Genomic DNA, 16,701 nt, shown 5'->3' on the forward strand with positions numbered 1-16,701 from the left:
TGTAATTGCAGAAAATTCAAAAACTGTACATAAGGCAAACACATCTGTTATTATTTTAATCTACATATAATTGTCTAATGCTTTTTTTTTTGTTTTGGGTTTTTCTCCGGTACCGGGAACCGAACTCACGACCTTGCGCTTGCCAAGCAGGTGCTTTTGCCGCTGAGCTAAATCCCCAGCCCCTCCTTAGATTTATTTTGACATGGCACTTCCTGATACAAATGTTGACTCAGTATAGGGGAGAAAGGAAGCAAAACAGCTGAACAGCCAGAGAATATCTGGGGCCACCAGACCTTTCTGGAGCCACCAGAACTATTGGAGAAAAGGTTGGTGAGGTTTCCGCTCTGGCTGTAACGCTGTGAATGACACAGGTAATTTGAATAACACTGACCAAAATGATGTTCTAACATGCCATAAATATGTGTGTTTCTATTGATCAACAGCCTGGCCCTGAGCCACACAAGTCTGTTAAGCACTAAAAATATACATGGTGTAAACAAGGAACGAAGCCTTTACCTCTAATTTAGTTTTATCTAGCCATGTACCTTTTGCATTTATCACATGATACAGCACAGATTTAGAAGGGATATTCAGTAATATCTCCAGGAACAACAAGCTGGTAGACTTTACCCACAGGTCTGTCCCTCACACTGCACCTGGCTGGGATATACAACAGCCAAGGTACACATACCACATGGCTGGATCTAGTCTAAAACATGGTGCAGACATTTTAAATTTCTTGCATGGAAAACATGCAAGGGCTTCTCTGTTGCTGTCTGAATCCAAAAGTCTGCCATAACTCGAGCTGTTCAGGGATGTTCATGTGTGCCCGCATTAAATCAAGACAGGCATCGTGATCTCTGAACTGCTGGAAATGAGAAGAAGGAGACATAGTTGGGGTGCAGAGGAGCTTCCTTCAAGCTTTCTACCGCAACCTCCCAGTGCCCAGCAAAGCCTGGCTGCATCTGAGAAATGTGCTTAGCAGGTGGAGACAGCAGGCAGAGCAGCAGGAGCCACCCAGCCTCACACTTCTGCTTCCCTGGCTGGTTTATATTATGGCCTGTATCGCTGTGGGAGGCTCATCCCATGTCCGTTGACAGTAACAAGTGGCAACAACTTCAGGCTGCAGGCTGCTGATGGTGAGAGAAAAATCCGTCCCAGACCCACTGCCGCTGAACCTGGATGGGACCCCAGGTTGTAACCTGGATGCATCATAGATCAGGAGTTTAGGAGCTTTTCCTAGTTTCTGCTGATACCAGTGTAACCATTTCTCAACCTCCTCACTGGCCCGACACCTGATGGTGACTGTGTCTCCTGTGGATACAGATAACGAAGATGGAGCCTGGGTCATTGGGTGTCACATCTGGCACCTGATAATAGAATCATAACAAATAGCAGCACAATTAATCATGACAAAACACCTCCTTGAAGGGCCAGGCAGCACTAATCAAACTGTGCTGAGGAAGTTCCCAGGTGTCTCCTACCCAGCAGCGAGAGCAGCAGGAGCCCCAGGAGCTGAGCGGGGACCCTCATGTCCATGCTGTGTCCTGACTGGGACTGAGTCCTGCACAGGGTGTGACAGCCTATGAAGAAGTCCTCGGGGCCTTGGGCACATGCAAATCAGCAGGGTGGGCGGGGTGGGCTCAGCTGCTGACCTGCCCCATCTCAGTATAGTCCTAGTGTCCCCTGGTGTCCCTGTTCAGACCAGAGCAGCACAGATTTGCCTTCAGAACATGTCTCTACCTTGGGGCACAGGTGAGAATCAGGCTGCTCTCCCATGGGTACACTGAACTGTTGTTCTTTACACATTTCAGAACACACTTTGCTTGAGTTCCTTCACCACTGCTGTATGTTAAGGACCCTTGAGAAGGAGGAATTTAGCAAAGCAAGGGCCTGCTTCAGGCCCAGGATATTTTAAGAAAAGAAATGAAGACAGGAAGTGAGTAGAGTCTATAAACCATTTGAACTTGTCTAGCTTCCTGTACACATTATCACAGCCTGACTAAGATAGCAGGAGAAGACATGACCAGTTATGGTTTCCAATCCTTTGTATCTCAGACTCCCACAAAATACATGAGGAGCACATAATTTTGCCTGTCTTCCAGCAGAGGGCCAGTTTCTTGGTCTTAATTTACTTCTCAGGATACCGTAGAATCACTTTACAGGACAAGAGTAGAAACCATGGCAATTGTTAAAACCATAAATGGAAGTCTGAAATTTGGAGAATCTAGAATTGGTACAAAAGCTTAGAGACAGTGGAAAGGCTTCAAATTTTTCATTCCTGGTGTGCCACACAGAATTGTCAATGTTGGTCATAATGCCTCAGGGTCTCAAGAGGGCTGCACTCTGTCTAAGCCTCAAGTATTTTTCTAACTGTTTCAGGAAAATTCAAGCAAATCTTTTCACCTGCCCTATTTTGAAATCTTTCCTAGCGCTTGTCCATCTTGATTTCTCCTGTATCTGACTTCTCAGATGGTCTCATTGCCCTGAAAATCCCTTCTCCTGCCCTGGGTTACAAGAGGCTCATGTGTGCTTTCCAAGCACAGCAGGTCAGAGTTGGTGCTTAATCAAATAAAAGAAAGAGGAGATGGCTGTTGTAAACACATTTAGTATTTAAAAGGCCCTTTTTACAGTTTCCCTGTGCCTCTACCTTATATTGAATGGAGAAGAGAGGGGCTGGGGATTTAGCTCAGCTGCAAAGCGCCTGCCTGGCAAGTGCAAGGTCGTGAGTTTGGTTCCCAGTACCGGAGAAAAACAAAAAAACAAAAAATCAAAAAAACAAAACAAAACAAAAAAATGAGTGGAGAAGAGAGATCTGAAGGAAAATTTTATCTGCTGGTGTTGGAACAAGCAGGACCAAGATGAGAACGAAGAAAAATCTACTTATCCAAGTGGCAATGGTGGTTTTAGAAAGTGTGGAAAGGGGGCCTAGGAATTCAAAGCCAGGAGAGCTTCCAGCCTGGAATGACATGGAGAGGTTTTCAAACAGGGTTTTCAAATAAGGGCTGACGTCAGCGCTGCTGTGCTGAGCGTGCTGGGCTCTCGCCCTGGCTGTGGGGAGCCAGCAGGGATCAGGGACCCTGCCCATGGCACTTGCCTCAATTCCAGAGTCTTGACTCACTCAGCATTTGTTCTGCTTAGAAAGATGAAGAGCATGTGTTGCACAAATAAATATGTAAATCTGATGGTTTATGTCTGCATGTCCCCCCAAATCCTCATGCAGTCATATGTCAGGCTTCTAGACTTTTCATTCATCCATAGTCCACTGCTGGGATTATGGGTGTGAGTGCTACACCTGCCCTAGGGCGAGTAGTTTGCATACAATATAAAGGAAGGAAAGAGGCTGCTTGTGCCAGTCCTCTCTTTGCATTGCTGCTTTTGCTGTCTTCTGCCACCATGAACTGTTGCTCTGTGCCATGTGCCACTCTGCCTTGGAGCCAGCCAAGTATGTACTGAAATCTCTACCAACTGTGAGCTAAATAAACCTTTCCTTCCTTAATTTTGGGCCTCAGGTATTTTGTCTCAGCAATGAGAGAAAAGTAACTAAGACACATACTTCTCTCCAATGCTTATTGCTCTATTAGACTTTCTCTTCATGAGTCAATTTTTTACTTGATTTCCTGGAGAGGTGGCCCAGGTTTTCAGGGGGTCATTTTAGCTTGAGAAGAAGACAGATACTGTAAATGCTTACCTGTACTTTTTCCAGATTTTGGATGCCCCAGAAGTATAATCGTAACAGGCATGGTAGGGTTAGGTTTGGGTTGACAGATATATGTTTTGAGTTCTTCAAAAGTTTGTGTTCAGTTTTCTTACTAGATAACAAATAAATATCCTGACAGTGAACTACAGGATAAGTTGTGTTCTCCACATTTCTGGCCAGCTGAAATGTTTCCACTTCACTTAGGCATACACATGGGATGTGTTCCAAATAATTCTTTGCATATAGAAAATTTTATATAGGGTATAACATCTTATTAAAAATAAAATTAATCAGAAGAATACTTTCCAAGATTCCAGCTGGAAAATAACCTTTTGGTACTAAATTTACCTTCATTTACCAAAGTGCTGGGCACATGTACATCTGAGCTTGTGCCACAGGCTTTAATCATGGTAGTGCTCTGAGCAGCCTCTGGGCTGCCAGCAGGTGCCCTAACGTGAGCTTTGACTTCTACTTTTGGAGGATCAAATCAAGCCTCAAAACCTTCCTCAGCCCCACACTTTCTGAACCCCTGCTGCTGAACACTAGAGTTCAATAACTGCATCATTGCTCTAATCATTTGGATGCCCCAGAAGTATAATCGTAACAGGCATGGTAGGGTTAGGTTTGGGTTGACAGATATAGGTTTTGAGTTCTTCAAAAGTTTGTGTTCAGTTTTCTTACTAGATAACAAATAAATATCCTGACAGTGATCATTGTTTAATGATCACTGTTTAATGATTTAATAAACAATGATTCTCTAATCATTGTTTATCATCCCCATGACTGCTGCAAACGCATAGCAAAATAAAATGGGAACAGCATGGACCCGACCTTCCAATACCAGTACTCTAAACATACAATGTCCCGCTCAGCCTTCAGCCACATGCCTGGCACAAACCAAGCTCACCTAAAGTACCATATGCATATGGACACCGGCACTCTACACACACATTTGCATGCACCCACAAACACACACTTAAATCACACACACTCACACTTACTTTCACACATACACTTTCTCACTCCCATACAGATACACAGGGACTCTCACCTCCTTTCTTTGGGTTCCTGAGGAGGTTCTGCAGGAGATGTGGCAATGGACCTATGCTCCTTGGTGAGGTGCTGTCGCAAACTCAAAACAGAGCCCTAAGGAGCATGCCTCAAGCTCCAGCTCCCTGACTTGGGACATTCAGAGGTCACTGCTGGGCTTCCTATCTCTGCAATGGTCTGCAGGGCTGAGAAAGCTTCTACCCCAGGCCCTGGCTTCTTGCTGGTTCCAGGGTCTAGAGCTGTGTCTTTGGGGCTATTCCCTCCAAATGGGGAGCAATGACTGATTCTACTGCAGGCGTAGAGAGTGGGGCAAGCTGAAGTTGGAGAGACTACCAGGGAGCATGTGGGGCCCGTGGACAGGCCAGAATCCAAGGCTTTCCTGTGTCTTGCTGCTTCCATTTCTCCCATCAAATTCACTTCTCCATCACCTCATTGGCCCTGAGCTCTCGGACCATTTCCCACTGCTACCTGCAGAACTCAGTGTTGACTGAGGGCACAGATTGTTCTAGGATTGGCCCCAAGCTCTGGATTGAGCAATAGGGCAGCTGTCTTAGCAAGTGGGCAATTGAGTCTTTTCTTTCTTTTATTTACGTTTCCTTAAAAATCCAAGCTCAATGCCCCCACATGGAGAAATCCTGCTGAAATCCCACTGCCTGAAACTCAGGTTCCATTCTAAGTCCAAAGAGCTGGATCAAGAGTAGCTTGATCCACACCAGTGCTGGTACAAACCAGTCTGGTCAGTCCAGGTGGGCTGTCCTCTGGAGAGAGGGCAGCTCAGAACAGGGAGAGAAACAAGGCCTATCCTTAGGGCATGTCTTAGTTACTTTTTTCTCCTTGCTGAGACAAAATACCCAACGCCCAAAATGAAGGAAGGAAAGGTTTATTTAGCTTACAGTTTGTGGAGGTTTCAGTCCATACTTGGCTGGCTCTGAGGCAGAAGCAAAGCAACAAGGGCAAAGGGGGGAATGGCAGCGAACAGTAAACAGCCAGAGCAAAAGGGAGAATGCCCCCAAGCAGCTTCTTTCCCTGCCTTACATTGTAAACAGGCTACCCCCACCTAAGGGGTGTGTAGCTCTCACATAATCTCCATGCCCTCCTCTTCCACAGGCTCAGGATGTATACAAAGTAAGCACCCAGGCTTCCTGCTGAGTTAATTAGCCAAACCTTTAGACTCCCAAGTTGACACAATGTATCAACCATAACACTCCAACCCTTGGCAACTTGGCAACCAGATACATTTCTTTAAACCAGACACAGATACATTTCTTTTCCAGACACAAAGACATGCTATTACATTAGAACCATACATTTCACCCCTCCAAAGACTCATGCACATCCCTTTACGCAAAAGGCATTTAGTCCATCTGCAAGAGTTGCCAAAGTCCTAACAGTTGCAGCATTGCTGAAGAGTCCAAGTCCCAAATCTCCGAGATGAAGGCAAACTCTTAGCTGTGACCCCCTGTACAAATGAAAAGTTAAACACTCCCAACATTCAGTGGGACAAAATAAGCAGTATCATTCCAAAAGGTACAAACAGGGGGATACAGAGCATTGGGACCAAACCAAGTCCAAAATCCAGCAGGGCTAACATTATGTCCTGTAATTCCACATGCAGCATCTGAAGCAACTTGTGGCACATTGTGAGCTCCAAAGGGCTTGCATGAGTCCACCCCTATGGCACTTCTGGTGGTTACAGCTTCCACGGCTTCTCTCTTAGGCCTGCTTTGCTCCCTCCTTGCAGCTTTTCTCAGCTGATCCACGGTCCTGGCTTTTCTAAACTTCTGAGGTCTCCAGGGCACCTTTTGCTTCACACTCACAGCCTCACACATTGCCCTCTCAGGGGCACACTGCTTGGCCTCCCAGGCCTTCTGAAATCTGGGTGGAAGCCTCTTAAATCTCAGAACTCCTGCATTCTCCATGTACCTAAAGCCAGGGCTATGGGGATGATGCCAAGATCTGCTGCCACCTGGAGCAGTAGCCAAGTTTTCTTCTCTCTTGGCCACAGGGGCCGAGTGCCTGGATAGCTGGGCACTCTGAATCCAATTCTGAGCAAAAAAATTTTCTATGCTGCCGCCATTCTGGAACCTGGTGCGGCCTCCGCCGCCATTCTGGAACATGGCGCTCAGCAGCTTTCTTCTCAAGACAAGGTCTTTCACCTTTGCAGTTTTGAGGCTGCAAAGGGTGGAGACTTGCTGCTTCCTGTGATGCCCTCAGGCCATCTTTTCTATTCTGTTCCTTCTCAGCAATGGAGATCTCCTCAGCTCCACCTTTGCAGTCCACAGCTTTAGTGGAGCCAAACTCACAACATTTTAAATCATCCTGCTGGGCTCTTTGCTCTTGATTTTTAATATAAATCTGGCTAAAAGCCCCCAACAATAGCCATGCCACTTCCCCAACATTCGACTGCCTTGATATTTCTTTTGCCAGATTAATCAGTCCATTGCTGCCATCCTTAATCTCAGTCTTAGGCAAAGTCTCTGGACAAGAGCAAAATGCGGACAAACTTTCTGCCAAGCCATAACATGCATTATCTGGAGTCCAACGACCAATGCAGTCCTTCTTCCCAACAGAAACCTCCTGAACCTGGTCTTTACCGGCACAATTTTTGTCGGCCTTCAGGGCTTCTGAGCTCTGACCAGAATCTCCCAGACAGAACAGCTGAAGCTGTTCTAGTGCTTCTCTTTCAGGCGACATCTCTGAACCTTTCCGAACACTTCCCACAAGCCATTTCCAAAGACTGTTGAACCACATGGTCAGATATAGTCACAGCAACGACCCCACTCCTGGTACCAAATTCTGTCTTAATTACCTTTCTCTCATTGCTGAGACAAAATACCCAAAGCCCAAAATGAAGGAAGGAAAGGTTTATTTAGCTTACAGTTTGTGGAGGTTTCAGTCCATACTTGGCTGGCTCCGAGGCAGAAGATAGCAAAGCAACAAGAGCAAAGGGGGAATGGCAACCGAACAGCAAACAGCCAAAGCAAAACAGGAGGAATGGCAGCAAGCAGCTTTTTTCCCTGCCTTACATTGTAAACAGGCTACCCCCACCTAAGGGGTGTGTAGCTCTCACATAATCTCCATGCCCTCCTCTTCCACAGGCTCAGGATGTATACAAAGTAAGCACCCAGGCTTCCTGCTGAGCTAATTAGCCAAACCTCTAGACTCCCCAAGTTGACACAATGTATCAACCATAACAGGGCAAGAACCAAAATTTGGTACAGCTGACTAAAGCTGAAGTATGAGATTGTAGCTACAGAGACTTCAAGCTCTAGGTCCTAGTACTGCATGTGAGATGCTGGGGAGGTGATCTCTTTTCTCTTGCCCCTTTTTTCTATTTGACTGAATGAAAAGATTGATCAGTTCCTGGCAGCCATGCATTCCTGGACTCCCTGAGAGTGTTTTGGGAAAGAACTATACTTGTGGAATGAGAGTGGGGAGATTGAGGAAACTTCCAGTGGGACCTGAGTCCAAGTAGATAAGGGACATCTCACCTGTCCATTCATGAAACACCCCAGGCTGAAACATTGCCACACCTAAGCACATGGTAGGGGGGAAAGCCGAACCTGGCATGGTGAATGTCACACTGGCTACCTCCTAAGTGTTCCTTGTGTTCATTGCTCACCACATCATCAATCCCAAGCACCTCGTCATCCTTGCATAGGCGACTCAAGTAGGGCAGAAGGCAATTAAGGCTCACACTCACCTGGATGTGCTTCCCCACCCTGGCTTGGGGTCCTTACCTGCTGGATCTCCCAGGAGTTCTGTGGGAGCTGGGTCATGGAGCCACAGCAAGGCACCAACCCATGCCTACATTGTACCTCTGCACATGGACACACTGTCCCTACAACCACCCATTTCACCAGATCAGTTGATTTGGTTTCTCTCTTTTATAAAGCTGAATCCATATCTGTCAGGTGGTAGCTCTCTCTGTCCCAGCTCAGAGGGCATTAAGTCCCCCCCGCCAGCTGACCATCTGTGAAGAGACAGTGCTGGCCTTCTGAAGAGCTGGTCCCAGGCAGGACCACAGTCAAGGCACAGCAGATCCAATCAGTCACAGTCCTGTGGTCAAGTTTGCAGTCATCTGGAATGAGCTCAGGTCCTCAGAATTGGCCGCAGCCTGTGTTAACCCTCTTGCTCCCTGTCACAATGTAGGTGGAGGAAACTTTGGACATACAGAGCTCCAGCAGAGCATCACAGATGCAACCCTGTGATTACACAGCATCATGGTGATTACATAGCAGGAAGTTAGCATGAATCTGGGTGTCTAAAAAATACACAAGTGCTGCAGAGAGTGAGACATAAATCCTATGTGAATGCATGGAACTGTGCCATTGGGGAAGATGTCAGTTTCAGAAGTCTGAGGCAAGCTGGCTCATCCTCTTTAGAAGGACAAGTAGTAGCACTTTGCACCTCCGAATAATGAGAAGCAAGTGCCATGTCAGGTGGGGCTTTGCAGGGTACTGGTAGGACACTTAGCACACCCTGGCAAACTGCATCTCACTTTACATCATTTATAAAAATCAACTAAAGTGCATGAAATATCTAAATAGAAGACATAACATTATAAAATACTTTTAAGAAAGCTTTAAATAAGACATTAATTACTTTAAAATTTGGAAATTTCTGCATAGATATGCACAAAATCAGACAACAGAATAAAAAGTAGTCAAATTGGACTTTATTAAAATTTGGTACTTTGCTGCATTAAAGAATGCTATTAAGAAAGTTAACAGACATAAAACTACTGCATGGCCTAAAATATTATAAAATCATATATCCAAGAAGTAGTTCCTATCCAGAATATACAAATAATTCCTGAAGCTGAAGACCAAAAAAATATAGGTTATGGACTTCAGTATACCTTTTTCCAAAAAAATCTCCAATGTAACCCAGCAAGGACAATGCATCTAAAAGTGTACTTTGACTTAGTACAATTTTCTTAGACCTTTTCTATGTTCTATGGCCTGTTCATCTGGTTTTCAATCTGTATAAATGGTAATTAACTTTATAAGGTCTCATGAATGAATGAATCTGATGCTGGAAAATAAAAGGGGGGGGGAGTGGGGAGTTGAGATGTGTTATGTGCGTGTACCAGTCCCCGACAGTGGATGCGATCCTTATGTACTGCAAATGTATACTAATGAAAGGAAAAAGAGAAAGAAGATATAAAAAGTGTCCATCAGCAAATAAAAAGAAGTTCAATCTAGCTACTCATTAAGGAAATGAAAGTCAAAGCCACAACGAAACAGTACTCCACACCTAACAGTAAGGCTACAGTTAGAAAATCAGCAGTGTGACTGAAGCTCAAGAGAAATTGCAAACATGTGCATTATTAGTGGGAAAGGAAAATAATGTGGTTTCTATGAAGGACATTCTGGAGTTAAATTGTTAAATATAAAACTACCGGGGCTAGGGGCTGGGGATTTAGCTCAGCGGCAAAAGCGCCTGCCTGGCAAGCGCAAGGTCATGAGTTCGGTTCCCGGTACCGGAGAAAAACCAAAAATAAATAAATAAATAAATAAATAAAAAATAAAACTACCATACAGCTTTAGAAATTCCACTCCTCCTCAGTATATACTCACAAGAAGAGAAAGCAAGGATTGAAAGCAGTGTGGATATTTGCATACTTGTGTTCATATCGTCATTATTTAGAGTGTCTAAAAGGAGATAAAAATCAGTGTGTGTGTTTTCTGCATGAGAACTTTAAAAGAGGCTATACCTCCTTGATCCATTGGTTATACTAAAGAGACAGTGTTTGGAGAAAGAAATGTCACTTTCATATGGGGATGAAGATTACCAGTAAATGAAGATATGCGGGGCACTGTCACCAAGGAGGACAATTCTGAAGGGACATTATTGTGTGAATAGTACTTCTCCATTTCAATGGCACAGCAACCTACAGGGCACCTTGCAAAACAGCAGGACTCTCCACAAAGTCATCCCTCCTGCAGTACGCCAGCACTGTGCGTTTATTAACACGCTTGAAGACCCGGGGCTTCAAGATCACACGGGTTTCACTTTGCACTCAAAAATGACCACAACTTTACCCCCCAACAGGATTACTTCCTCTCCTTCAAAGCTTTGAAACCTGGCATTGACTTGGCATCTTTTTGTGTAAAAGTCATTTAGGAATCTCTTTCCAGAATATCGAGGTTTTGCTCTGGCAAATAACAGATCTCTACAGTCAGCATCTCTGGAGCTTCCAAATGTCATTCATCTGCCTTCACATCAGCTCTCACAGACTCACCACTCACTTACACACAATGTAATGAGCAGTGATTGTTTAATCCTTAGAATCATTCAGAGTGATCCTCCTATTGAAGTCCGTCCTTTTCTCTGAAAATCACAAACACACTTTGGGCTTTGACCATGATTGTCGTGGCAGTGACAGGGATACAGTTCTGAGGCTGGCCTTCAATCTAAGTCCTTAGCAGCTTCTCCATATCTGAGACTGGCACATCTCAGTGCATTTTTGGTCTTGGTGCTTTCAGTTTCTGTTCCTAAAGGTCATAGCTCTGGTGGAATGGGACAGGCCTGACCAGCAATCAACAACTGTCAGTGATTTTCAACCTCTGTGGTACTTAATCACTTTTAACTTTGTTTCCACGTCAGTCTCCTGACCTAGCTTCTTACTACCAGCACTTGCAGTGGATTTTGTATTCTTAGTAGCCGTGACAAAGAAAATAGTATGAATTATACTTCAACGACGAGAGAAAATGACACAGTCAGTGTGAAGTAAAGAAGAGATGTGTGGGGCTGCTGCTGGAGTAACACAGCATGTTATTTACAGTGAGCTTTTAAATAAGTATAAAGATCACTATGTATAATAATGACCTGATGTATAGTATAAAAATACATAAACCAGTAACATAATCATTTTATGATCATTGTCAAGTACTATATGCTATGGGTAATGATATGACTGCCAGTGGTACATTTGATTATTCCAGTATCACTACAAATACATGAGTTATGCACTGTTCTATGACACTGACTACAGTATTGCTAGGTGATACGAGTTAAATGGCTACCTTGCGATCCCATGGAACCACAATTCTGGATGTGATCTGTCATTGACCAAAACATTATGCAGCACAGGACTATAGCCTACAATATATTTTCACCTTAAAAACTATCCTTCATAGATTATTCCACTGAAGAAAACACATTCTGTGACTCACTTATATTAGATTCCTAGAATACAAAAAATCCTGTGAAACAAGAAGTAGAATAGGTGACAGTAGGGAATGGAGAGAGGGGAAAGTGGAAGATACAGAGCATGAAAAGAGAGTTAAAAAGTACTTTCCTCCTTTCAGTGATCAGAAAAACAATTGTATAAATATGGGTGTAATTGTACCTTTGGTCCCAAATGATGGAGAAATATAACACATTTGACAATCACAGCGCACACAGAGTTGCACTGCAGTAAGGAGAAGACACCAGACAGTAACTCAGTTCTACATAAACAAATAAGAAGAACCATAAAGGATAAATTTGAATGTTGATAGAATTAACTAAATGAACTACACAAACGTATGCTTATTCTTTTATTTCTCAATTTCTTTATACATATAAAGTATTTTAGGCAGAAATTCTATTGTGAAGCTTCTATAACAGGTATAGCTGTAGACCCATGAAAACACAAAATTAAGGTAGAAGAAACTGAACAAGAATAACATTTCTATGTCTCATTGCAAATAAAACAGTATAAATTTGAATTATCCTCTTATGTTTGATATGGTAAACCATAGGTGGAAACACTATGAAAATAACTTCTACAGTGAAAATGAATACATTTGTCATAAATAAATTGCATCTAATACATTGAAGCAGCACAAAATACAAGACAATGAAGAGATTAAAAGACTAAAGGAAAAAACACCTCCCTGTTCAAGGATGTAGAGTCACAGCCAACTCTGTAACAGCAACTATCAAATAATAAATGGCTGGGCTGGGGATTTAGCTCAGCAGCAAAGCGCCTGCCTGGAAAGTGCAAGGTCATGAGTTCATCTCCGTACCGGAGAAAAACCAAAAAATAATAATAATAATAATAATAATAATAATAATAATAATAATAATAAATGGCTGTTTCACAAGTGCTGCTGCTTCTAATGTACTTTATACTAACAACATTTTTTCCAAGGCTCCTCTATATGTGTTTTCAGATTAACACAAACAAACCTAATCAAAACCCAGCAATAGTGCCACATGTCTGTAATTCCAGCACTTGGGAGGCTGCGGCAGGAGGATCATTGTGAGTTCAAGACCAGCCTGGGCTACAAAAAGAGCTCTAGGCCAGCCTGAACTGTATAGCAAGTCCCTGTCTCAACAAAGACAAAAAAATAATAATAACCTAATCAAAATAGGTGAGACTATCAACAGATCCTCTCATTGGATAATTTCTCAAATTATCAGAAGGATTATAATTGACAAGAAGTCTTCTCCACTGCTTTTAAGAAGAGAACGGCTCTCTCCCTCTCTCCATATATTATCTCTTGTATTGGCTGCCGTGCACACAGCAGAAGCAGAGATGTAGGAGGAGAGAGGGAAGTTAAGGGCAATGGGCGACAGAACTGTCTGTTTACCCAACGACCTCATAGAGAAGAATGCTTTGCCCTACCACGAGCACCTGCTTCCTTGTGGGCTGTTCTCTCAGAGACAGCAGAGTATCATTATCTTTAATTCGCTGAATTCTAAGGTTTCTTTGTAGCAAGCAATGTGATGATCATTTGAGTCTCCCGTGTATCCCCTTTCAGTTGTATGGAATCACTCATTTTTCACGTTTTTGTCTTCCTTTCAGAAGTAAGCATCTTGTAGATGTTCTACTACTGCACCTCACCAGCTTAACTCTTAATCTCATGTCATGCATCGCAGCAGAAACTTGAGGTCAGCTTTACACCATCCATCTTTCTTTTGTCCTTCTAAATTTCAAGCCCCAATTTAAAATTGTAAGAACCCCTCTTTCAACCAGCAAACAGTAACTGAGACAAATCAAACATGCTGGCATTAGAATCTTCTACCTATAATGAATTTATAAAACTCCATCTGAACATTCAAAAGGGAAATGGCATTACTAATTATCCACAGCATATTCTTCCTTAAGATAGGATGCTGCCTCAGAGATTTTAATAAGAGAATAAATAGTAAAACAGGTTATGGAACTCAGAAAGTGGAAAATATATTATTAAACATACTCCTATAAAAAATATACCCCACATGTGGAATTTTCGACATCTATTTAACTTCTGCAGCGTCAGTCTGCAGCAATTCTCTGGTTCTTATGCTGTTTCCATGACAGCTGTGGGCAGACAGGGAAGACCAGGATGAGCTGTTAGTTCGTTCTCCCTGTCATCATGGCTTGTTACTCACAGGGCACTTTTATTACCTCGCTGTCCCTCCTGCTTCAGGCACCCAGTGTGGTTGGAGGTGATGAGTCAGAGCATTCAGGGGCCTCTCGAAGTCTTCCACACCATCTCCCTGCATCGCTGTCAGTCTCCACCAGAGCAGGTGTGTCCATGCTCCTTGTGGAACTTCCCTCACTCTCTAACCTCACGTGCCCCATCCTGGAAGACAAAACCTGCTCATCTCACATGGGGACAAAACACATATGTGCAGCAGCTGGGCCCCAGAGCTCACCCCACTCACTGAACCTACTTCCTTATCTCCCTCTGTCCTTACTAGGGATCCAGAGCCATAACAGCCTCACGAGCTGAGTAGGGTCCCTGATTTTGAGAAGCTGAACTGAATAGTCTGAATAAATACAGCAAGATTATAACAGTTTTTACTTCAATCTTGCAGGGAAAGTCCTCCCTAGTGAGCACTATGCAAATCCTCTGCTGGGTGCAACAGTGTGTGAAGACCCAAGGGGATGTGGCAGCTCTCTGGCGAGCAATGTGACCGAAGGATCTTGCTCTTCCCTCCACCCTGCTCAAGTCCACCCCTTTGGCAAGAAGATGTTACAGTTTCCTCCACTTTGAGGTTCGTAACACTACAGTTCTTGTACACTGAGCTGAGACTGGAAGTGCCTAATTCCAACAAAGAAGCACAGTTTTCCTAACCCTATCCAAGGCCCCAGTACTTTTACAAGAATAAACACATCTAAGCTTGTTTCAGGCCTTTAGCAATTGTCACAGTTGCATGGAGTGAGGGTCTGAAGCACGAGCTCAGGGTGAGCGACAGTACTGCTGGAGCCCGTGGCATGGCTTGGCCCACAGGAGAGGTGGCTCCCACGTCTGAGTTTCTCTGCTACACGAGGCTGTGTAGCTTTAAAGGGGACCTGGTGATATGGGAACCAGACCCAGCCCCAGATGGCATGATTGTGACTTCTCTTGTTGTAGGCGGTGGTTATAGCAGTGTCTCTGTCTCTCTGTCTCTCTCTAGCTCTATCTCTGCCTCTGTCTCCCTCTTATTCTCTCTCCTCCACCCACCCCATGCAGATGCATGTGTGACAGCAGAAAGGAAAACTTTAGCTCTATTAAGGTTTAGATCTAAAATGTGCCCCTGAAATCTCATGTGTTCTCAGAGGGAGCTTTGGCAGGTGAGGGAAATGTGAGGTCTCTAACTCTACCCAATGATTCATCCCCTGATGAGATAGTAATTTGATAGAATTATTGGAAGATTATAAAAATTTAGGAGCTGAGGCCTACCTGATGAAGGAATCACCCTGGGTACTATATCTTGTCCCTTTCACTCTTCTCTGGCTCTTATCTTTTCTCTCTGCTCCCTGGCTGCTAGGAAGTGAGTGTCTTTCCTTTGCCATGCTATACGCTTACAGCAGTAGAGCTAGCTGACCCTAGTCTGACATCTTGAAACTTTAAAGTAAAATAAATTTTTCATTCTTTAAGTTATTTTTTAAGTATTTTTGTAAGAGGGACAAAAAGCCAAATAACACTGAATTCCAGTGGATTTTTGTTGAAATTGGAAAGATATTTCTAACATATTTTTTCAAGCATCCAATAATAGTCATCATATTCCTCCATACAATGTTTATAACTGGAGAACTAACATGTAAATAGCTACTGATGCTCTTTGACTAAGTGGATGGCCTTGAGCAACCAGTGGATGGCCTTGAGTTCACCTTTGTCTGAAGTGTATTCATTTAATCCCTACTGAATGGGGCGACAAGAATGACTAGGTGTACACTTTTTCTTTTTTTGCTTTTGTTTCACCTTTTGGGGAGTAAAGCTGTCAATGTCTTCAATATATTCATAGAGATAAAAAAGATTTTGAGGAAAATTGTGCTTATTCTATGAATACCACATAGTTTCTTTCTTTTTTTCTTTTTTTTTTTTCCAATACCAGGAATCAAACTCAAAACCCCACATTTGCCAGGTAGGTACTGCCCCACTAAACTAAATCCCCAGCTCCCCATGGTTTGTTTCTTATCTTTAGATTGAAAGGGAAGCACTGTTATAGTACAATGTACTTTGAATAGTTTGGAATTCAAATACTTTCTGGGAGAAAAACAGCCATGGTGACTCTCTCGTCCATGAGGTCACTAAGAATGCATGAAATTGTAAACCTTCAGAATGCTTACATTTAGTGATATTACATATATATATAATTTTTATTATTTTGTTATTATTATTATATGTAACTTGATGAAATTAAAAATTTGGTACAGTAAATCTCATACATGTATAATATAATTCATTTCTTTGGTTGTATTACCTTATTGTACTGGACATAAAATGTATATCTCATATGAGTCTGAACTGATACCAATAGCAGGGAAATGGTTCCTGAACATGGCTATGCAACTGGGTCTGAAGAAAATTCCAGCATTCAGTTGAAATCTTATTAGTTAGTTACTTTTCATAATCAAAAGATTTTCAGATTGAGGCAGAAATGTTACTATTCAGCAGATGCCACAGCAGCTGTCCATAAAGGAAACAGCTGGTATGAGCAAAACAATGACCATTGTCTTCTGGAGGTTTTTGTTTCACGTTGAA

General features: G+C 43.1%; 1 pseudogene; it reads right to left on the reverse strand.

Moving 5' to 3' along the window:
- Window positions 1–1,048: 1,048 nt before the first annotated feature.
- Window positions 1,049–1,590, reverse strand: LOC102021001 (annotated as a pseudogene).
- Between the last annotated feature and the right edge of the window lie 15,111 nt (window positions 1,591–16,701).

This window comes from Chinchilla lanigera, unplaced genomic scaffold (genome assembly GCF_000276665.1).
Source record: "Chinchilla lanigera isolate Chin_1 unplaced genomic scaffold, ChiLan1.0 scaffold00069, whole genome shotgun sequence".
Lineage (NCBI taxonomy): Eukaryota > Metazoa > Chordata > Mammalia > Rodentia > Chinchillidae > Chinchilla > Chinchilla lanigera.